Source organism: Dermacentor albipictus, chromosome 5 (genome assembly GCF_038994185.2).
Source record: "Dermacentor albipictus isolate Rhodes 1998 colony chromosome 5, USDA_Dalb.pri_finalv2, whole genome shotgun sequence".
Classification (NCBI taxonomy): Eukaryota; Metazoa; Arthropoda; class Arachnida; order Ixodida; family Ixodidae; genus Dermacentor; species Dermacentor albipictus.
In genome coordinates, this window is record NC_091825.1 from 172744501 (window position 1) to 172767426 (window position 22926).

At 44.6% G+C, this 22926-nt stretch overlaps 1 long non-coding RNA gene across 1 annotated transcript; it reads left to right on the top strand.

Moving 5' to 3' along the window:
* The first annotated feature begins 221 nt into the window (after positions 1-221).
* LOC135916690 (uncharacterized) lies at positions 222-21110 on the top strand. The gene is made up of 4 exons (XR_010569034.2): positions 222-272; positions 16641-16919; positions 19302-19368; positions 20975-21110. It is a non-coding gene; the product is annotated as an uncharacterized lncRNA (long non-coding RNA).
* Positions 21111-22926: the final 1816 nt, after the last annotated feature.

A 22926-nucleotide genomic window follows, 5' to 3' on the forward strand; every position in this document is an offset into this window, starting at 1 on the left:
CACAGGATGACTGCCACTTTCGCACATAACGCGAAATACTCCTTTTGCTGCCTGTCCGCACTTCTCGACGTTTTTCTTTTCCCGGATTTGTGAGCGAACGTTGCATAAACCCTGGTGACAAAAATTATTCCGGAGCATCCCCCGTCCTCCCCCCCCGCCCCCCCGCTACGGGGTGCCACATAATCATATTGCTACCCGTTTACTGAACGCGAAAGAGGAAAGAAAAAGCCGTCGCTTGGAAAAGACGACGAAGAGGACGCTGTCGTCTCCATGTGAGCTTTCCATTTTGTTGCAAACCTTGCACCTCAGTGTAAACGTACACTGTACATAATTAGACCCTGCGTTTTCATTGCGTACCGTTTTTGGTGGAGGCGCGCGTTGTTCCCTGTACCGCCACGGAGCCCTGCAGAGGCCGCTCAATCTCGGTTGCGACCATATCTCCCAGTGAAGGAACATCTTCGCCGACCACAACTCCCGTAGCTGCCACCTACGTAACTCTGCCTGCTGCCCGCGATCCTTGTGCGTTCTCCGGCCAAGCTGACGTTGAGATTTACGACTGGATGAGCCTTTGGGAACTTGTCACCGCAAACTACAGATGGGACGTGCCCTTATGCTCGCCAATGTTATCTTCTATCTTGCTGGCACACCACGGAAATAGTTTCAGACGCATGAAGGTGGCATTACCAGCTGCGCTTTCACGCAGTACATCCGCTACCTTTTCGGCAACACCTTGCTGCCAAAAAAGAACTGGTGACTCGAGCTCAGACCTCTACAGAGCCGTGCGTCGCTTACGTTCAGGACGGCTTCGCAGGACGCATTGCAGACGACGCGTTCGACCTGCTTGCTTGCGCAAACGTCTCCGCTGTATACCATAATTAATGTCGGCGTACGAACAAGCCAAAGCCGCCGAATAACGCAACAGTTCGGCCGCCTACCAAACACAGCGGCAACTTAAGGCCCAACCACTGGCATGCGTCGGTACTGTTGCATCCGGGTCGCAAGCCCCAAGGGTAGCGTTGGCCTGGCGGCCTGGGGCACAACTGGAAGTATCCGAAGGTCCTGGCAAAGCATGAGTCGACTGCTAACAGAACAACTTGTTTATTCTAGCATCGCAAATGAGCGGCCGGTCAGGTCGACCGAAGTGGAGAGACGGGTGAGCACGCTACTCCACGGAAGAATTCGGAGCCTCTCTCTTGGCGTCCGGGGGCAGCTGCTTTTATACTCTCGGAGTTGAGGGCAAGAAGGTACGGCTCTCGATGGGGCGCACGTGACGGCGCCGCTCGGGCACGTTGAGACTAGAAGGTGACGCATCCGCCGGGCCGGCGCCGGTCAGACCTCCTCGCTTCACACTTGGGGAGCTCCTCTCCCCGGCTGCCGCGATTTGACAAGCGTGGGCACCAACACGCACACACACACACATACGCACACACGAAGACACGTGGCATTGAAACATGCCTGGACGCGCATGGCAGGAGGCGTTGCGGCAGCGCTGAACTGGCCAAAATGTCCGCCGCTTTGAATGAAGCCCCGGCGTCCGTTGCATCCGCGCCAGCTACACCGCGCGTCGTAGGCGAAAAACAGTACGCTTCGGCAGGCGCTGACAAGCGAACTCGCCCGGTTGGAGGAAAAGGGCACGCAGCCACTGGACTCTGACGCGCGCCGACGCTCGCTCCTATGCTCGCTCCTCAAGCTGGCTAGGCGTGCGTCTAAATGTCGTACAAAAATCCCTCACGTCACTTGATCCTAGGGGCCTAGGGACAGGATCATTTAGGGGCTTTTGAGAAGGCGCGATGGTGGCGCCAAGTGATGCCGTGGCGCCACTTGGTTCGTTCTTTATTCTATGGTGGCGCCATGTGGCGCGTTGGATCTCCGGCCCATGCCGACCGCTGGTCGTATGATCATAGAATAATGGTATGATGTCTCCGCAGTGGGTTCAGTATTTGTTGGGGGTGAAGTCGTGCAATAGTAGTGGTGTTGCATGTCGGCTTTTGGTCTCAGTGAACTCTGGTGGTGAGAGACCCGTATTTCTGAAGAATTCAGTGGTGCTGACGATCGAAATATTCAAGTGGCGTAGCGCCTCGGCAATGCAACTTGCGAACCGGCGCTGTAGCAGCGTCGCCGTGTTCGCCCCTTTTCGGCAGCGTCATCACATCGCACATGCACCTTTACTTGACGGGCGTCGTCGGCGGAAGTATTGTACGTGTTCTTCGCCACGACTTACGTAAGTAATATAATGCTTAAGGTGGTGCTAGCTCACAACTGTTCACGCGTCCTTGAAATGGGGCAGCACATGTTTTCAATCGTGTTCAGCGCTAGCGCGCTATCCGTGACTTCATGTGATTTACTTTTATCGTGGGCTTTACGACAATTATCACTTACACTCTAAAAAAAGTTTGTACCCTTTGGGGTGCATATCTGCCACACAACGATAATCGTCATCTGCCTTCACGCGTTTCCGTTCTTTAACGCTGCGAGCCCGGTACTTTCCAGTAACGAACGGCATGCGCGTTATCAGCATCACATAGCATTCCCGACAGGAAAGTAACGGGCGCGGCGTTTTCAAGAAAGGAAACGCATCAAGGCAGATGACGATTATTGTTGTGTGGCAGAGATACACTCCAAAGGGTGCAAACATTTCTTATGGAGTGTAGTGCTGTGAACATAACGGGGCTTTAGTGACATCACATGGTCTGCCAGAATTCCAAGAACTCAAATTCAGAGTAGATATTTAATATTATTGGTGCTAAGGGCGCGATACACATAGTGAGGTGGAGCTTAATACTGTGCCCTGTGATGTTCAGCTGCATATCTGCCCGTTTTTCGCGCTCTTAGTTTTAACAATGGGACGCAGGGTTCTGTGAAATGTTGGGACGAATGAATGTGTATTACGCCTGCAATAACGTCACCGTAACACATTTGCGTAATGCGATGAAGCAAAAAGTGCATTGCGGTGAGAGGTTGTATGGCAGCCCTAGTTCCAGCTTTGATGTCCCCGTTACCCTCAAGATACTGCGCCGCCTGCTTTACTATAATCTCAGGTGCCCTGGAACTGTCTATTTGCCGGTATTTTTTATTTCCCCATGTTAAATGGTCTGATCGCAATACATATATGTAGTGAAGTGAAGCTTATTAAAATTGCCAAATGCTTTGACAGTGTCAGACCTAACAGTTTTAGAATGACATGGCCAATACAACAGCCCACAGCTTCGCTTTAACAATTTCATTAGGACAGTCAAACTAATCTTACAGCACAGAAAAACAATGTAAACACCTCAAGAGTGATTAGGAAGTAATACTGCAAAGTACAAGTCTAGTGACCAAGGGTGTGGTGAAGTGCTTTAAACATTCAACCGACACACCTTAAGTGTTTAAAAATTTCTAGCATACTGGTGCAGGTTGATCAGACTAACCGCGATATTGGTTGCTTTACAATGAAAATAATAGTATTGGATAAGAGGATGCAAGCGACTCGTGTGCTCCTTGGTTATGCAAACCACATGGGAGCCAGAAGTACCCAAACAAGATGCTTGCTTACGCATGCTGCTTGCGTCCGCTAATCTATAGCTCTCTAATGTCAGCAGTATAAAGAGATGCTGTGAAAAAAGGGCTTTGGAACTTCGCAACTCCAATTTTGTTTCTTCTGTACTCATACAACCTAAACACTATGTTGTCGGGACAGCATCTGTCTAACGCATTCCCACATTTTGCGATAAAAGCAGTGATTACTCAGTTAGAATTGCCTGTCCCAATATTACTCCGACAATTCTTTAAACAGTTCATTTTTTAAGCACCAAGCATGTCGTGCCCAACTAGAAAATTAACCAAGCAATAAGCTACTAGAAGTAGCTAAAAATCGGCAGTCGTCTGAAGACAGCTTGATTAGCAGCTGCATTGGCAATTGAATTAGGGCAAGGAAGGAACAGCTTGAATAAACATATGTCTCATCAGAAACTTGTGGTGGTGTGCTGCAGGCTAAGGCAGTGAAAGTAAGCCGCTTTGGCATTGGCCTACCTCTGTCCCGAAATCAGGCTCCGCAGCCGAGGCGACTTCACTTATTTTATTTATTTATGCAATACTGCGGACAAGAAGTACAAGTAGAGTGAGCAAAAAAACAAAGATGATATACACAGAAAAACAAGATGAAACAAGTGTGTAACACGTTTTTCACACAAATTGTTTGGTCGTAAGGTAGACGATTAAGAAAAATTTTAACTTGATTACAATACAACTATAATAATACATGACATAAGATTATTTACACAAATAATATACAGCTCAGGGGCGCTGGGTGTATACTTCAGTTAGTTTATTCCAGTCATCTATTGTTTGTGGAAAAAAAGAGTACCGAAAAGTGTCAGTCCTTGCGAAAATGGGTGTTAGAGAATGAGGGTAGTGGTGTCGAGTGGGTCTGCTTATCAAGGGGGATACGTATTTTGCGGTGTCTAAGGCTATTCTATGATTAATTAAGTTTGGAAGAAACTCTTGTCGACTTTTCTTTCTTCGAATTAGTAATAGTTCAATGCCGTTATTGGTTAGTAATGCAGTGGAGGAGTCAGTAGCCTTAAATTTACTGTAAATAAATCGTACTGCTTTTCTTTGAATTTTTTCTAGGTTCTTAATGTTAATTTTTGTGTGAGGGTCCCAAACTATGCAAGCATACTCAAGTTTTGTCCTAACTAGGGAAAAGTAAGAGAGTAGTTCAACACTAGACGGAGCAGTCTTAAGTTTGTGGCGCAGAAGGCATAGTTTTCGGAAAGCGGCAGAGCAGATGGTATTTATGTGCAAGTTCCCTAAGTCACTCGTTAATGTTAAGCCTAAATATTTATAGCATGTTACTTTCAGTAAAGGTGCTGCAGCTAAATTGTAAGTGTAGTCTAAGGGGACTTTCTTGCGCGTTATGGGGAGATAGACACACTTAGTTGCATTAAGAAGCATGCCCCATTGCTCACACCATTTGAACACATTGTCTAAGTTAGAGTTAAGGTCATATTGGTCAGTAATGCAGGTAACTTCTCTAAACAAAACACAGTCATCAGCAAATAGACGAATCTGAACTGGGGTGTTAACGACATTGAAAATATCAATAATATATAGTAAAAAAAGTGGAGGGCCAAGTACGCTCCCCCGCGGAACGCCAGAAGTTACCGGAAGGCAGCCAGAGACTTGTTCTCCCACCTGAACGTACTGGTTGCGGTTGTTCAGATAGGCTGAAATCCAGGGAATGAATAATTCTGGTATGCCAATCATCCGAAGCTTAGTAATTAGTTTATTGTATGGGACTGTATCGAATGCTTTGCTGTAATCTAGGAATATTACATCAATTTGACTGTTCGTATCTAGACAAGCTGCATAGCTGTGAACTATAATAACCAATTGTGTTGTTGTAGAAAATGCTTTTCGAAATCCATGTTGATGATTTGATCAAACTGCGTTTTCTTCTAAGAATTCGTGTAATTTGTGGACTATTATGTGTTCCATAAGTTTACGACACGAAGATGTTAAGGAGATCGGGCGATAATTTTGTACTAATAGACGGTCGCCTTTCTTGAATATAGGCACAACTCGGGCTGACTTCCAGTCATCTGGCAATTCCGCTGATAACAGAGAGACACGAAAAATAATAACTAAGTATTTAGCAACAGACTCGGCAAAGCGACGAAGAAATATGTTCGGTATATTGTCGGGACCGCAAGAAGCTTTAGTCTTTGAGTCAAGCAACATAGCAAGGACACCAGGATAAGAAATGTTTACATTTACAGCATGGTCCATGTTTCTGGTGAGTAGAGAATCACTAGCGGCAGAAAATACACTATGGAAATAGTCATTGAAGTGTTGAGCAATGGCGGTCTGATCAGAGACCAATGAACCATCGACACGAACTTGTGATATGGGTTTCTTTTTTTCGCTGATGTAGTTCCACAACTTCTTTGGATCATTTTTTATGAAGTTTGGGAGTGACGTATTGAAGTAGTGGTATTTGAAAGAGAACAGCGCGGTATTCACGAGGACAAGAAGGGATAGACGACACGGACGAGCGCTGACTTACAACTGGTTTTTTGGTTGGAACGAAGAATATATAACAGCTCCAACCAACAAAAGACACAATAAAAAGCATACATATATTCACAATCAAACATACACGCTGCACAGAACAGGGGAGGTAACTGTAATCGTCATATCGCCTCCCGCTAAAAATGCTAATTATTTGGACGTAATGGATAAGGAGGGGCTACTGAGGCATGCGTCTTTTGACCAGGCGATGTGTGCTGCTTCGATGATTTCACGGATGAGTTGGTTACCATGTTTACTAAAAATTTGTGTTCTAGTGAAGTCAGGGTGGCAGGCCCTGGTGTCGCAGTCTCTACAGTGGATGCCCAGATGCCCTTTTACTGTATTATGCACATTGTTGCTGTGCTCCTTCAGGCGCTCATTCTGCAGCTTTCTGCAGCATTCTGCTGCTGCAGCTTCAGACGTTCTGCAGGTGTTTGGTGGATTCCAGCCTTCGCAGGGCCATTGCTCAAGAATTTGCCACATCCTGAAGGCTGAATGGAACAGGCAAGCTCGTTTTTATAGACGCGGTCTATTTCTTATGCTGCAAAGCACCGAAGCCCCACCGCATAGAAAGAAGAAATGGAAAGAGTTCTCAGATTTAGCGAACACTACGGCCGACTTCTTGTGGCAACAAACCCTCTCCCAGCTCCGAGCATCACAGCTCAGCATGAAGCACAAGACGGACAACGTCGTCCATACCGCAGGGAAGTGTCGTTGCCCACAGAGGTACTCCGTGTTCTCGCCCAGGGGCCGAAGTATGCCACAGAACCCAAAAGGTCGCCTGCCGAACTTCTGAGTTTGGCCAGGCGGGTGTCCAGGCTGGCTCCGGTGGCTGAGTCCGACAGGTGCGTGTCTGAAGGAGTGGACGCGCTGTTGCGTCGCAAGGCTTCAGTGAATTCCTTTTCTGTTCGGGGAACTGTCTCGTACTTAAAGGAACACTCGCTGCGTTTGCTCACAGCGGACAAGGAGGGCGGATTCCTAGCGCTACCCTCTCAATTGTACGTCAATTAGGGTAGGGAAGCTATTTTGTCTTCGTTTTCTGTTGCCAAGAACATTTCCTTGCAAAAAATTAAATCTAAGGCCAAGAAAGTGTGTACAAAACTTAACCTCGAACTGTTAACGAAATCAGCAGATAATAGTAAAGGGCTAAGTTTACAAGTGTTTTTTAGTGTCAAGACCCACAAGCCAGAGTGTCCGCTTCGTGTAATCGTATCTGAGAGAGGGACTTAGCAAAAATCTCTAGCCGTTCTTTAAAGAAGATTTTAAATTCGCTCACGTTAGACGGTCCGTACCAGGTGAAGAATTCGCTGGATGCAATTCAGTTTTTAGAAATTAACAAGAACAAAGGACTGAGGGCCTGTTCTTTTGACGCCAAGGACTTGTATTATTCACTACCGCATAGTGAGCTTTTCTCGACCATAGAGGAATGTATTGACCGACAAGGATCAATTGAATTCCAAAACAAGGCCGGCGTATCCGTCAGCGGCTTTCTAGAACTGCTTCAAGTGTACTTAAGTTCTCATTTCATTTCATTTCATTCATTATCACCTTGAAGGCCCGAAGGCCCTACACAAGGGGGGAGGGGCAATATACAAACACGTGTAAGAGTGGTTTCGTGCAAAACAACGAAAAAAAAAAGAAAAAAAACACACATTGCTGATTTTGTACGATTTTAAACAATCAAAGCAAGAAATTCGAATTGAAAGAAGTAACACGGCAATACATTCGCAATAAAAGAAACAAAAGAAAAAGACAAGGTGGAAGGGTTGACAAGGGTAGACTATTCCGATTGGTTTATGATGGGTTCATGAACGATGTACACTCGGAACAGAAACTTATTCAAAGTGATTTGTTAGGTATTCACGAAATTTTTTGCGGTCAGTACAGGTAATGAAGTTGTCAGGAAGCGCATTCCATTAAAAAATTGCATCAGGAAAGAAGGAAGTGGTCAAGGCAGATGAGCGGCCGGGTAAACGTGCTATGGCAGAGCTGTGACTTAAGCGAGAGGAAGTTCGTTATGGTGGTTTAAGAAGGTGGTGCCTTGAGCGTGGATTGTAAAACAAAAGAGTGCAGCAAGCAAATACGTCATATGATGCGGCGAGACTTCAGTGTTGGCAGACCTATTGTTTGCTTCAAAGAAGTGACACTAGTGTACCGTGAATAATGTGAAGTGATTAAGCGGGTGGCTTGGTTTTGAACGGATTCCAATGTTGCGGCTAGGTAATCTTGGGATGGGTGCCAGAGGGCGGAAGCAAATTCGAGTTGTGGACGGACAAATGTCACGTACGCCAACTTCAATACCTCTGGGGATGCCTTCTTTAGATTTCTTTGTAGATACCCGAGTGAGCGCGCTGCTTTGCGACGTATTGCTTCGATATATGTGTTATCCAAGAGAGTGATGACGTCAAAATAAGACCCAAGTACTTGTAAGATGAAGTGGCGCTGATGTTGACAGAGCTAATGCGATAAGTGGACTGAATGGGACTGCGTTTTTGGGTAAAAGACATCGATTTGCATTTCGATAAGTTGAGAGGCATGTGCCATTTTTCGCACCATGACGAGATGGCATCAAGGTCACGCTGCAGGCAAAGAACATCGTCAGAGGAGTTAACCGTGTTGTAAACTACGCAGTCGTCTGCGAAAAGTCGTAGTTTACAATGTATGCTAGTAGGCACATCGTTTACATTGATTAGAAATAATAAAGGGGACAGACAGGCGCCCTGAGGGACGCCCGAAGTCACATCGCTAAGAGGTGAGCGGTGATTGTTTGTGGAAGTGTATTGTGTGCGCCCGCATAGGAATTGTTCAATCCATCTGAGTAAGTTATTACAGATTCCAAGTCCAGATAGTTTTTGCAGCAAGGCACCTTGTCAAAAGCTTTTGAGTAATCTAAGAAAACGGCGTCGATCTGCAGGTTCCTGTCCATGATAAGCAGAATGTCGTGTGTGAATTCGGCGAGTTGGGAATCACACGATAAGTGTTTTCGGAAACCATGCTGAAATGGGTAGAAAAAGTATTGCTTTCAAGGAATTTCATTAGGCTTGAGGCTATAATGTGTTCAAGTGATTTTGAGGAGATGCTTGTAAGGAAGATTGGGCGGTAATTGGTAAGGTTCGAGCGGTCACCTGATTTCAAAATGTGCAAGATATTAGCTTTCTTCCAGTCACCTGGAACGGTCCCCGTTTCTAGCGATTGTTTGAATATTACGCAGAGTATTTGTGCTCATACATGAGAGGTGTTCTTCAAAAGTTTACTACTAATACAATCACAGCCAGCGGAAGATGATGGTTTAAGACTATTGATTAGTTTAAATATACCCTCCGCGTATATGTCTAGGTCTGGCATAGTTTGCACTGAAGCAGTAAGTGTGGGGAGGTCAGATATGTGAATGGGAGCAGTAAATACAGAAGAAAAGTAGTTATTAAGGGCGGTTGCGCATTCATCATTATGGATAGGTTCACCATCGAGGTCAACGAGTTCGATGGTGTTAGATCTGTCTTTAGTAGAGAGCATGCGCCAAAATTTATTTGGATTTGATTGTAGAATGGAGAGTAGATCGTGACTGTTAAATTTTTCTTTAGCTTGACTAACCTCCTGAATATACAGTTTTACGCATGCGCGATACCTTTCCCCCGCTGCAGTGTTATTACTTTGATTTGCTTCCCTGTAGAGACGTTTTTTACGTTTAAGAAGAGATTTTACACGTTTAGTGAACCAAGGGTTGTTATAGTCTGATTTTACGACAATAGTGGGTATGTACTTATCCTTTAGCTTTAACATTGCGTTTCTAAATAGCTCCCAGTTGGAGTTCACTGAGCGTGACGAAAAAGTGGTCTGAAAGTTTTGCCAAAATGACTCTAGTCCACTGTTTATGGCCTCATAGTTACCCGATTAGTTTTTGGGTAGATGATTCCTTACTCAGTGGAAGACGCATAACAACGTGCAGGAGACAATGATCGCTGAAGCCAAGTATCGCGGTAGTGGCGGAAATTTCGTCCGGGTGACTTGTAAGAAGTAAGTCGAGTATGTTATCGCCTCTGGGGGGCCATGCTATCATCTGCTGGAGGTTGAAATTTTCTGTTACTTCAAGAAACTGCATTGCTTCAGTAGAAAAGGTCCCTGTTGATATAGACAGCCTACTCCAGTTAATCTGGGAGTAATTAAAATCTCCGAAAAGGAAAACCGGTGCATTCGGCAGCTTGTGTTTAACGTTTGATAGGGATTGGGAAAGCAAATCAATGAAAGCTTGCTGTTTATCAGGTGGTCTATAACAAATTCCAAAAACTGTTATCGTATTGTTATAGACACATACCCACGAAAGTTCAAGGTTACTATCGTGACATATTAGGTAAGATGATAATGTCTTTCTAACAGCGATAAGAACCCTCCTCTCCTTCGGCCTTGCCTATCGTTACGGTATAATGTGAAGTTAGTGGAAGACGGAAAAACTTCGTTATCGTCCATGTCCGAGCTCCGCCACGTTTCTGTTAGCAAGATGATATCGGATTCTGTGTCGCTAATATAGCTGTGTAACTGATCTCGCTTTGGCACTACACTTCGTATGTTAGTGAATGCTATGTTGAAATTCAAAAACTTAGGCGGCCTTTTGGAGGTGGAACTTGAGCTAGTATTCTTGAGGCATCATTTGGTCAAGACCGTGGGTGTACTTACAGAACTTATAGTTCGCGTGTACGCATGACGCATTGGTGGTGTGCATTCCTCAACTTTAGAAGACGCAATGTCATAGAAAAAACATTTATTACCGATATGAAGTTTATCGAAACTGATTTTGAATGCACATTTCTGAGTTCGGGTGAACTGTAATAGTCTAGATCTAGACGCGCGCGTGGTAGCCTCGAAGTCTTCTCTGATGGCATAGCTGGTATCTTTTAATTTTCGTCCATGAGACATGTCTTTTGTCTTAAAATGGGTGAATTTTACAATGATAGGCCGCTTCTTTTATTCGCAATATTTACCGATTCGGTGCGCTCGCTCAATAGAGTTGGGTTCTAATTTAATGTTTAGATTGTCTGCGCACAATGCCAGTATTTTACCTTCGGACTCCTTCCATGACTCACCGACACACTCGTCTCAGAGATGATAGCATGCAAGTTCTACATTCATTTCCTGGGACGGCGAGTTCTACCTGCAAAAACGGGGAGTCTGCATAGGCTCATGCATAGCCCCAGTGCTTAGTGACTTGTTATTAGCAGAAAAGGGTTCAAGACCCCAAGATAAATTGAAAGGATCAAAGGTTTTAGTGTTTTCGCTATGTAGATGACTTTCTTGTTCTTATCGACACAAGCATAGGAAAATTTGACGCAGTCTTTACGCAGATCAAAGACACTTTTCTTCAGTGCCTTCATCCGCTCATTTAACTACTGAAGTGCCAGAAAACGACGTCATCAGATTTTTGGATATAAAACTCAGATTAATGCAACATCACACGTGTTGGTCTTACGAACCACGAAGCAATAAGTCATTGCTACCTTTCGCGTCACGTCATTCTAAGCTGGTTAAACGAGCAGTGGCTAAATCATGCTATCATAATGCGCTTAACAAATCATGCATGCACTCCATACAAGATAGCTTCAATCATCAAACAGATCGTCTGGTAAAGGCTGGTTATCCCAAGCAGTTGCTAGTGTCAGTGTCAGATACTATCCTCAGTACTTTGAGGAAAAACAGAAAAGAACAGAGGATAGATTCGACGACAGTAAAGGAAAAAGAAAACCACTGTAGTGCCTTATATTCATCATGTCTCCCATAGAATAAAAAAGATAGCTAGCAGATCATGTTCCAAAGTAGTTTTCTCGGTGCCGGATAAGCTTGGGAAGATGTGCAAAATGGTTAATAATGAATTCGTTCCAAGAGAGTGCAACATTAAACATGAAAATCAATTCTTATCTTGTAAAGAGGGAGTTGTCCACGCCATTCCGTTGTCATGTGGTAGGCTTTATGTCGGTCAAACAGGGAGATGCCTTAATGAACGCTTGAAGGAGCACAACAACAATGTGCATAATACACTAAAAAGGCATCTGGGCATCCACGGTAGAGACTGCGACACCAGGGCCTGCCACCCTGACTTCGCTAGAACACACATTTTAAGTAAACATAGTAACCAACTAACGCGTGAAATCATCGAAGCAGCACACATCGCCTGGTGAAAAGACGCATGCGTCAGTAGCCCCTCCTTATCCATTACGCCCAAAGGACTAGCATTTTTAGCGGGGGGGGGGGGGGGGGGCATATGACGATTACAGTTATCTCCCCTGTTCTGTGCAGCGTGTATGTTTGATTGTGAATATATGTATGCTTTTTATTGTGTCTTTTGTTAGTTGGAGCTGTTATATATTCTTCGTTCCAAGCAACAAACTTCAGTTGTAAGTCAGCGCTCGTCCGTGTCGTCTATCCCTTCATGTCCCCGTGAATACCGCGCTGTTCTGTTTCAAATAAGTCTTACCATCTCGCCCAAACGTCTGTTTTAAGAAGTAGTCTTTCGAGGTAAGCACCGCACGTGCAAGGTTATTTAGAGTGTCGGATATAAGTTGGGGATCAGCATGCTTTTTCTTTTATCTTTTTGCTTTACGCTTGAGGTGAATGATGCTTCTCGTCATCCATGGTGTATGTTTATGCACCTTCTTACGTTTAAACGGTATAAAGTTTTCAGTGCAGTAGAAGCATATGCGTTTAAATTGGTCCCACAAACTGCGAACATCCGTATTAACAAAATCTGTTAGACAAGTTTCTAGGTGGTCGATAGTGCGTGCATCATGGGCAAGTGTATAGTCTCACATAATGAAAGGACGGGTTTGCAGTCTGCCAAAGCGGCACCAGGGGAATAGAAACTGAGACAAGGCAGTGATCAGACAGCCCTTGATCAACTACAACGGTTGATGTACCGAAATCACGAGGAATAAACACCAGATCTAAAACAGATTTAGAGGCACCTTGATAATGCGTTGGTTCATGAACTAATTGTATCAAATTATGTGCGAGCATTATGTCAAACAGTATTTGCATGACTGGTATTGGTTGAAAAGGTATCAAAACCTTCCCAGTCTACTCCAGGCAGATTAAAATCGCCAATCAATAGAACTTTGTTGTCCTGGTATTTAGGCATACGTACCTTTAATTTTAGTAAGTATTCAAGAGGTGAGTCAGGCGGTCGATATAATGCGTATACGATGAATGAGTGGCCCCAGAAGGTTACTTTAATGCAGATACATTCAAGTTCCGGTACGTCCTCCAGCAAGACAGCGTCAAATTTGTGTTGGATCAGAACGGCCACACCGCCTCCCCTTGATTGCCTGTCCTTACAAAAAATCGTATACGAAGGCGGGAAAATGTCATCATTCACTTGTTCATGTAACCACGTCTCAGTTATTACGGTAATGTGAGGATCGTACTGCAGCAGCAAAACTTCAATGGGCCCCGTTTTATTCCTAATACTACGGGCGTTCAAATTAAAGAGACGAAGTTGCTTGTCGTGCGCATGCACATTACGTCAAAGTTTTGACGGCTGAGGGGTGGCGCTTTTGTAGCTTGTCATTTTCACCCGCCTGTTTTGCATTTCGTCCCATAAATACATGTCCTTACCGATCTCTAGTTTGTGGTGTATCAGATTGATTCTTCTGCCTTGTTCTAACTCGGCCTTTGTGCTGTTCTAGAGCAGACTGCGTTTTCTCAACGTTGATTTAGAATAATCATTCTTAATAAAGATATTTGAGCCCTTCACTTTGCTTGCGTTTTTCAGTAATGGTTTGTTTTTCCTTGAAGTCCTGCCGGTGTACTATTACAGGCCGCTTTCCCACCTGCTTACCAAACCGATGGATACGCCCAACAGATTCGCATTTAACCTCAAGTTTCTCGTGAAAAATACGTTTCACAACCTTGATCTTTAGTTCCTCTTCTGAATCTACGGAGGCCTCAGGTATATCATGCATAATGAAATTACAGCGCCTGCTGGGGCCTTCGAGATCTGTTAGCTTTTTAGTGTGAAAAGACATCACGTGTTCAAACGATTTCAATGTGGCTTGCAATTGATCAGTACTTTCATGCTGCACTAAGCGCTCAGACACCATATTTTCCACAGTACGCCAAAAGTCGTGCATCTGTTCTTTCAGTTCAGCTAAATCAGTTTTTATTTCTAATAGTTCCTTGCAAATTTCTGTCTGACCTTGAAGTAGTTGCTCGTACAGTTCCTTCTGGGTAGGTCCTGGGTTTTCCTCGACATCGCCGCAAATTAGCAGTTTGCAAACGACAAAACAGTCATACGCTATTACAAAGCAACGCCGTGGGCACGGCAGAACCACTAAGCCTCGACAATCACTTGGTTTTGACAACTTCATATTCGCTTTCCCGAACACAGAATACTCAGTCGAGGTGAGCTGAATGCACATCACCCACATTGGGGTTGCAAAGATGTACGGCCAAGAGATGCCACCTTGACGAAGCAGACACCAAAGACCTCAAATTAACAAATGACACCAACTACCCCAACTGCCACACCCTCCAATAAAACCAGAAGGGCAGTACACTTACCTAGCATGGGCAACTGGGGCCTTCATCCAGAGTGTCAGTGCAACTCTGTTCCAAGAGGCAGCGACCATTATCCAATATAATACTCGATGTAGGGGTGAAAATGGGCCACATTCACAAAATCAGGGTTTCAGCCTGGGACCATTTCCGTGATGCACTTGAGTCTGCAGAATGTGAAGGTGTTGAAGAATCGCTAGCAACACGCATCCTTTACACACTGTAAAGAGCGACATGCGAACTAGAGCTTACTGGGGCAACATCCAGCCCTGACAAGCACCTGCTGCAACTTCGGGGTGAGCAAGCCAAGCTGCACACTTAAATTGTGGCTGCATGCAACAAACCCTGATCAATGTTCTGCAGAAGACCGAGCAGGCAAGATGTCATGCTAAGAAACCTGCCAGAGACTAGTGGATGGAACACTGCGCGTCATTTGAACGTATAGGTCTCAGTAAGCTGCAACACGTTCTCTGCTATACAGTATGAACCAACTACTCTACTATTGAAAACATGCTGCTTGATCTTCAGTGCACATCTGAGCAATTTGAGGAACAAGCTGCAGATGCTTTCCCTGACCACCTCACAGTGACTGACCGTCACCTGAGTTGTACGCACCTTAATGACCACTTGCCAAGGAAGGAATGGAAAGCCTCTTTACGATCCGATTATTGCTCTCGAGCATGTCAACACTTAAGCACACGTGCCAAAGATGGAGTCATGTTGCAGATGTTGAGGAATCTTGCTGAAACGAGGAAGCAAGCACTATTGCTTGTAATCAATGAAATCTGGAATACTGGAATTCCCCACAGAGTGGGAACATTTGGTCATGATGGCACTACCGAAACCAGACAAGAAACTTGACACCATAGCCAACCGTTGATCAGTCTCACTCACATTGACAGTGTGCAAATTGACTGAAAGAATGTGCCTCGCGAGGATGAACCAACATCTGGGAAAGACAAGACTATTTCCACCTGCGCCAGATTGGTTACCGGCCTAAGGTTGACATGTGCGACAATAGCCTCTTTCTGCGTCAAAGCATCGCTAATACCAGATGTTTCGGAGGAAAGATATATGGGTTCTTAGTCAGTCGAACCAAGAAGGATTTTGAGCACACTCTGCAACGAGGAGGTACTGCCCACGAAGAACGCAAGCAGCTATTTGATGTTTAAAAGGTGTCTTGAACGGCTAATTCAAAAGTCTATTAGCTGTCTTGATCAAGACATTTTGTAGCCATGGACGCCTAGAAGTACTTGCACTGCTAACCTTACGCTAAAGGTTGGCTAATGGACAGCTCGACAAGAACAACTGAAGACTTCGTTTAGACGTACTCTCAAATTGTTGCGGCAGCTGTTACAGTAACACGAGGTTCGCCCACAGTTACAATTTAAATTAAATGAGGCACAGACATCAGAAAAAAAAAGTTTCTATTGTCGGATAGAGTGATGCACAGGTAGTTTTTCCAGATGTGAACCATGGGAATAGTGTAGTACAGCCTCATTGGTCAATTAGTGCTTTTTACTTAGACCAATCAATTCAATGCCGCCTTTCAGAATCATTTTGCAAATAAAACAAGATCTGTATTGTATGCTGATATCATGCCAGTGTTCTGCCCATTGATAGCATGCCCATTGACCTAAACAAGCACATCTCTGCATGAAACACGTCATTATTGACAAACTTTGGTCCTGCTGGGTCTCCACTAAATTGAAATAGTTTCTAGCAGGGAAACATTTTGTCAGTGATGCTGCAGTTCAGGTAAAAATTACATGGTTTCAGCTATAGAGGGCACAATAGCCTGACATCAGTATACAAAACAGAACGCTGTGCTGCAATGAATTGTTAAGAAATAAAGGATAGTACACATCTGGAAAAACACTCTGCAAACCACTCTAACTGGTAATATAAATATATTTTTTCTGATGTCCATGCTTCATTCAAAAATTAAATTGTGACTTACTTTGTGGGTGCCCCTTGTGGGCACGAGTGGGCACGGGATAGCGGCGGCAATGCATTCGTCGCTCACAAACCCGTTTCTGTTCTACATGCAGATCGCCACTTTGCTGGGAGCATATCTCTCGTCCGAAGCATCAGCAGTTTCACCGATAACGCCGCCATCGGCGCCAACTTTCGACCATGATGGAGAATGCTATCTTCCTTACTTGGATTACGGCGTCCCTTCAGTCAGCGGCTGGCCAGCGGCATCGTCACCGACAGTCTCATCAGAAGAGTACAAAAGGGCGGCGGATCCGACTTCGGCCTTCAGTGGGCAAGGGATAGCGGCGACAATGCATTCGTCGCTCACAAACCCGCTTCTGTTCTACATGCAGGTTGGTAAAAAACCATCACTTCTTAGCAAGCGATCGAACAATCTCTGTTTGCTGCTTATCCCGTGCCCAAGTGTGCTATTCCAATGCTTTTGTGATTTTGTACTAGTGGCAAGGGCATTACTGGTTTGTGGCGATGTCGAGACGAATCCCGGGCCTCTCAATGATTCTAGTGCACAGTATACATAATTACTTGCGGTAATCAGCGACCTGTCGTCTAAAATTGACTCGAGACATGCCGAAGTTATGGGTGCACTAGGTGAACTTAAACAAAAACAAGACGCACTCGCTCAAACCGTATCTGATTTAACTACCAGGCTAACTAAAGTAGAATCCTTTGTAGAGAATTTCGAGAACTCGCCACCTATGGCCGAAATCGAGGAAGCAGTCAAGGAAACAGTCAAAAATGAGAACAGTGTCCTTGCCTCTCGCCTTGACGACCTTGAGGATCGATCAAGGAGGGATAACCTGCTCTTTTACGGTATCACTGACAGTCCCACAGAGACTTGGGCTGAGTCTGAAACCCGAGTTCGGGACATACTGTCAATGCATTTCAATATTTCTATTCCAGACACGGCCGTATCTAGAGCGCACCGATTGGGGTCGTTTTCTGCGAATAAAACCCGCCCCATAATTGTTATGTTCTCGGAATTTAAGATTAAAGAAAGCATACTTTCCTTGAGGGCAAAGCTAAAGGGCTCTGGTGTATCTGTAGGTGAGGATTTCTGCAAAAATACCAGGCAATTGCGTAAGAGACTTATAGACTTCGGAAACGCCAGCAAACAGAATTTTACACTTCGTTATAATAGACTAATCATTAACAAAAAAACATACGTTTAATGCGCAGCCACCGATAGCATCTGTGAAATGTATCCCCCTTCACACGTGCCAGCTGCCGTACCTGAGTCCGCTGCCGCCCAGGTGAATGATTCTTCATAGCTATCTGCCGTACACCAAAACGTCAAAAGCCTATCAATACTATTCACTAATGCACGAAGTGTACTCAACAAACGCATAGCTTTATCATCAGCCATTGATTCCTGTTCTGCTGACATTATTATCATTACGGAAACGTGGCTGTCAGCAAAAATAAGCAGCAGTGAAATACTGGATTGCGAAAACACTTTTAGTTTATACCGATATGACCGCGACATTCGATCAGGAGGGGGAGTTCTTATCGGTGTCAAAGATGCTCTTGTTTCTCACATCATTCCGATTACATCGTCATTAGAACTTGTGTGTGTACGGGTTGTCATTTCCAATCGTGAGTTTATTTTCTGTGCCTGTTATAGACCACCCGCTGCCCTTATTTCGTTTTGCCAGGAACTTCATGATGTGATTAATAACCTCATTGTTAGATACCGCACATCACCCTTGTTTATACTAGGGGACTTTAATTTTCCCGATGTTGTGTGGTCGAAGGATGACGTAGTTGTGAAACAGAGTTGTCCTCAATTTTTAGAATTTTTGGACCTGTGCCGCGATTTTAACCTTATTCAACTTGTGCACTACCCCATGCGCACTACACTGACTTCTGCCAATATCCTGGATCTCATTCTTACCACTGCCCCCAACTTGGTTTCACCTCTAACGTTCCTGCAAGGTATAAGCGACCATGTAATGATCCATTTCACTCTTAACGCGCATGTTACTACTAAAAGAAGCTCAAAGATTATACTAGATTACAACAGAGCTGATGCCTCGTCAATAACAGCCGAATTTGAGTCTTTCATTACGAACTACTTAATGAACTTTTCGCAACGAACAGTTGATGGAAACTGGTCTCTCTATAAAAACAAACTTCTATCGATAATTGACCGCTACATACCTAAAAGAAGAGTGCCTTCTAACCCCCGATCACCATGGTTTAATAATGCACTAAAGCGCCTGCGCAACAAAAAAAAAAAACGGGTGTTTCGCCGCGCTAAAGCTACAAATCATCCTGATCATTGGTCTCGATATCACCGCATTGCCAGTGAATATTGTTCGGCAATAGCCAGTGCCAAAAACACATTCCTAAATAATACTCTGCCCTCGTTTCTGGTTTCTAACCCACGGAAGTTTTGGTGTATTGTTGCAGGTACCAAAAAGAATGTTCTCCAATTAGTCCAATCAGACGTGCCAGTTCCAACTCACGAGTGCTGCGAAATTCTGAATAATACCGTCTCGTCATTTTTTCAGCGATCAGTACAGCCAAATTTTCCATTCTTATCGTCCCCAAGTTTTCCGCCTATGGATCCTATCTCGCTTGACTGGATTGGCATCGGCAAACTTATCAGAAATCAAAAAATTTCTTCATCCTGTGGTCCCGACTTCATTAATTCAAAAATGCTAAAGTGTACTGAAGTTTTTTCAAGTGTTATTTTATCAAAGATTTTTGACCAGTCCCTACAGCTTTCTACCCTGCCCAAAGACTGGAAGGTGGGAAAGGTGGTTCCGATCCATAAATCAGGTGACACTCATTCCTACAATAATTATCCACCAATTTCATTGACATGCATTCCAAGTAAAACATTAGAGTACATAATTTATTCACACCTCATTAATTTCCTCGAGATGAATTCTTTCTTTAACAACGCACAACATGGATTTAGAAAATTCTTTTCCTGCGAAACCCAACTCTTGTCTTTTACCAATCACGTGTTTATTAATGTAGATCAGCAACTTGATACTGACTGTGTATTTCTGGACTTCTCGCGAGCTTCTGATTCTGTTTCTCATGATTTACTTATTTTCAAACTTTCTCTTCTTAATATTGACCCAAACGTATTTGCATGGATTAAGGATTTTCTCTCTAACAGGACCCAGTATGTAACCGCTAATGATTATACCTCTAGACCTTGTTCAGTTACCTCCGGTGTACCGCAAGGATCCGTACTGGGGCCCCTGCTTTTTCTCATCTATATTAATGACCTTCCTGACTGTATCTCTAACTCAATCATTAGGCTGTTCGCGGACGACTGCGTCATCTACCACAAAATAACTAACCTTAATGATTCCAGTAAGCTTCAAAATGATCTGGTTAGTGTATCAAATTGGTGTAACAAATGGCAAATGCAGCTTAACACAAATAAATGCAAACATATGCGTGTCTCCTGCCGCTCTACCCCTTCTGATCCGCCCCCCTATTCTATTAATGGTACTGTCCTGTCGGTTGTTAACTCTTATAAGTATCTTGGCCTGCATATTACTAGCAATCTTTCGTGGAACATGCATGTTGAATATATCACTAACAATGCTAACCGAACATTAGGTATCTAAGACGTAACTTTGCATCCGCTCCGACCTCACTAAAGCTTACCATGTTCAAAACGCTCGTCCGTCCAAAATTAGAATATGCGTGTGCCATATGGGACCCTGCTCATTCCAATCTCATTAATTCACTTGAAAGCATTCAGAACCGTGCAGTGCGCTTTATCCTCTCTAATTATTCACGTCATTCTAGCGTAACATCCATGAAAAAACATTAGATCTACCTGACCTTTCACTACGTCGCAAGCATTCTCGCCTTTGTCTTTTTCATAAAATATACTACCTCAATCCTTTCCTGACAGAAAATCTCTTCACCAGACCCAGTTACATCTCATTTCGCATCGATCATCAACACAAAGTTGAAGTGCCAACTTGCCGCACTAATTTATACCATTCTTCATTCTTACCAAGAACCGCCACTGCATGGAACAGCCTTCCCGCCTCCTTAGTCACCATTTGTGACAGCACCAATTTCAAGCTTGCTGTTCAAAGTGCCTTATAGTTCCTTCATTATTTTTTTTTTATTTTTCTCTCGTTCTGCAAATAATGTACTCTACCACTCCTTTCTGTTGTGCCTGCCGGCCTTGAAAGTATGTACAATAAATAAATAAATAAAAGGTAACGCCGCATGCTTGTACAGCATCACACAGAAGTCATGGCCAGTTCCTCGATACACCATCCATTAGCGAATTCCTTGCACGCTGCATGTTACCGGAACTGAAAGATAAATCATAATATGCTGTTATTTTTTTCATACACTGTGCGATGAGTTTTTTCATGCATAAAAGATGGCCGCCTCTTTGCAGAGCCGACCTGGGGACCAATCCACCTCGAGGAAGAAGAGAGTACCGATCCCCCTCCCCCATAGAGTACCCCTTTTCTGCCGCAAGGCTTGGCCTAGTAAACGCAGAAATAAAGACGTATAAAAAAGATGATTGCAAGCGAAAATGCAGCAAGACATCTGCTTCACACCATGTCACATAGTCATACTTTATTACCTAATAAATTAGAAGAGATGCAGCAAGTGTAATTAACAAGAGTAACAAATAGCAGCAAAGGTCAGCCTGGATAAATCTTGAAAATGATTGCCGCCGGTGCCAGAGCAGGCCAGCCTTCGTAAGAGACCACTGGCTGCCCACAAAAGCTTGCTGTCACAGGCCAAGCATGAAGATTCTTGTAGACATAGGCAAGGAATGCCTGCACAGAAGAGGGAAAAAAGGCGAGTGAGAAAATGGGAATGTTCAAATTGGAACTTCAATTAGCAATATGTGCTAAGCAAGAAGTTTGGCTCGCATTAAAAATAAATTTAAGCACTCCTTTCTCTTAAATTACGGGTATCTTAAAGTATGTGTGTGATGATGATTAAAATGACTAGCATATTTCCCCGCATATAGTCATCAAATTGCATAGCAGCGTCAAAGACAGCCTTTACATTAATATATGGTGTTGTGTGGCTAAAAAGCCACTTATCAACCTGTCAAACATGTCTGAGAATCTTCCTGCAAAATATGATCCGTTTAAAACAGTAATCCACTCTGCAGGTTGTTAGATATGGAGCTGTTTCCTGCGATTTACTTCGAGTTCCCCAAACCACGTCGGATTGCAGCACAGCTAATTGAGGAATGCAGAAGCAGGAAAGCGCATTCCAGAGGAGACACGTGCAAACAAGTTTGCGGCCCCCAGGTCGTGCGCCGCCGGGATTAGCAGGTGGGCCTCGGACAATGGAGCATGAGCAGCCCTCCCCTTTCAAACGTTAGAAGTGCATTGCCAGTCTGCGAGGCAAGACGGCAGAGAGCCGCCAGGTGTGACACCGCGACACGGGCGCCTACCATTGGCTGAAAGTGGCGTCATCGGAGCGGACTCTCCCATTGGTCAAACATGACGTGGCTTACAGTGCTCGAAGGGTTTATAAGAAGCCTTCCAGAGAGACCAAAGCATTCTGGGACATCCCCTGATTCCCTGATTCACCTCTCTCGAACTTCTTGCCGCGGGCCCCAGCGTCCGAGTTGCTGCCGGCCCGTAATGACTCTACGACTGGTACTTGACGTCTCACCTCCTTGTAAATAATGTAGAATAAATCCCTCCCAAGTTTGGGTTTTCATCCCGGAGTCCGTACTCCAACCCCTACAACTGGTGGCAGCGGTGGGATCGCCTCCGAATACATCAGCTGGTGGCAGCGCTACGGATAAACCTTCGTCGAGAGAGATCCTAAGGAACCGGGCAGAGCGAAGAAGAGAGAGCCTTCGTCGAAAGAGGTCCGAAGAAACTGGTAGTAGCGAAGAAGGAGCGAGCCTTCGACCCAGGGAGTCCGGAGGAACCGGGAACAGCGGACGAACGAACCGGATGGCAGGGTGCTGCAACCGTAAGTGAGCGCGTGGTTTTTTTTTCCTTATGATTCGCCAGACTCAAATGTTGTTTGTTCATTTTGACAGTTCTGGGAATCGGGGGTTTGATGCATTGTGTGTTTGCACAAATTAATTAAGGAAAACAGTTTTAACCACCTGTCGGGGCAGCTGCCATGGATCTTAGAAGGTTGACGAGGTTGGACTTGTTGTTGGTGTGCGACGATTTGGGAGTTGAGGCGGACGAACGGATGAAAACGCCAGCTATCATAAAGGCGATTAACGATAGTGGCAATGATGAGAAAAGCATTGAGCTTGCTTGGGAGGTGATACAGGAGCCACGGGAGCGAGAGCGTCGTGTACGTTTGCGAGAGCGTCGTGAACTTAGGAGTGAGCGTCAGCGTGAAGAACGCGAG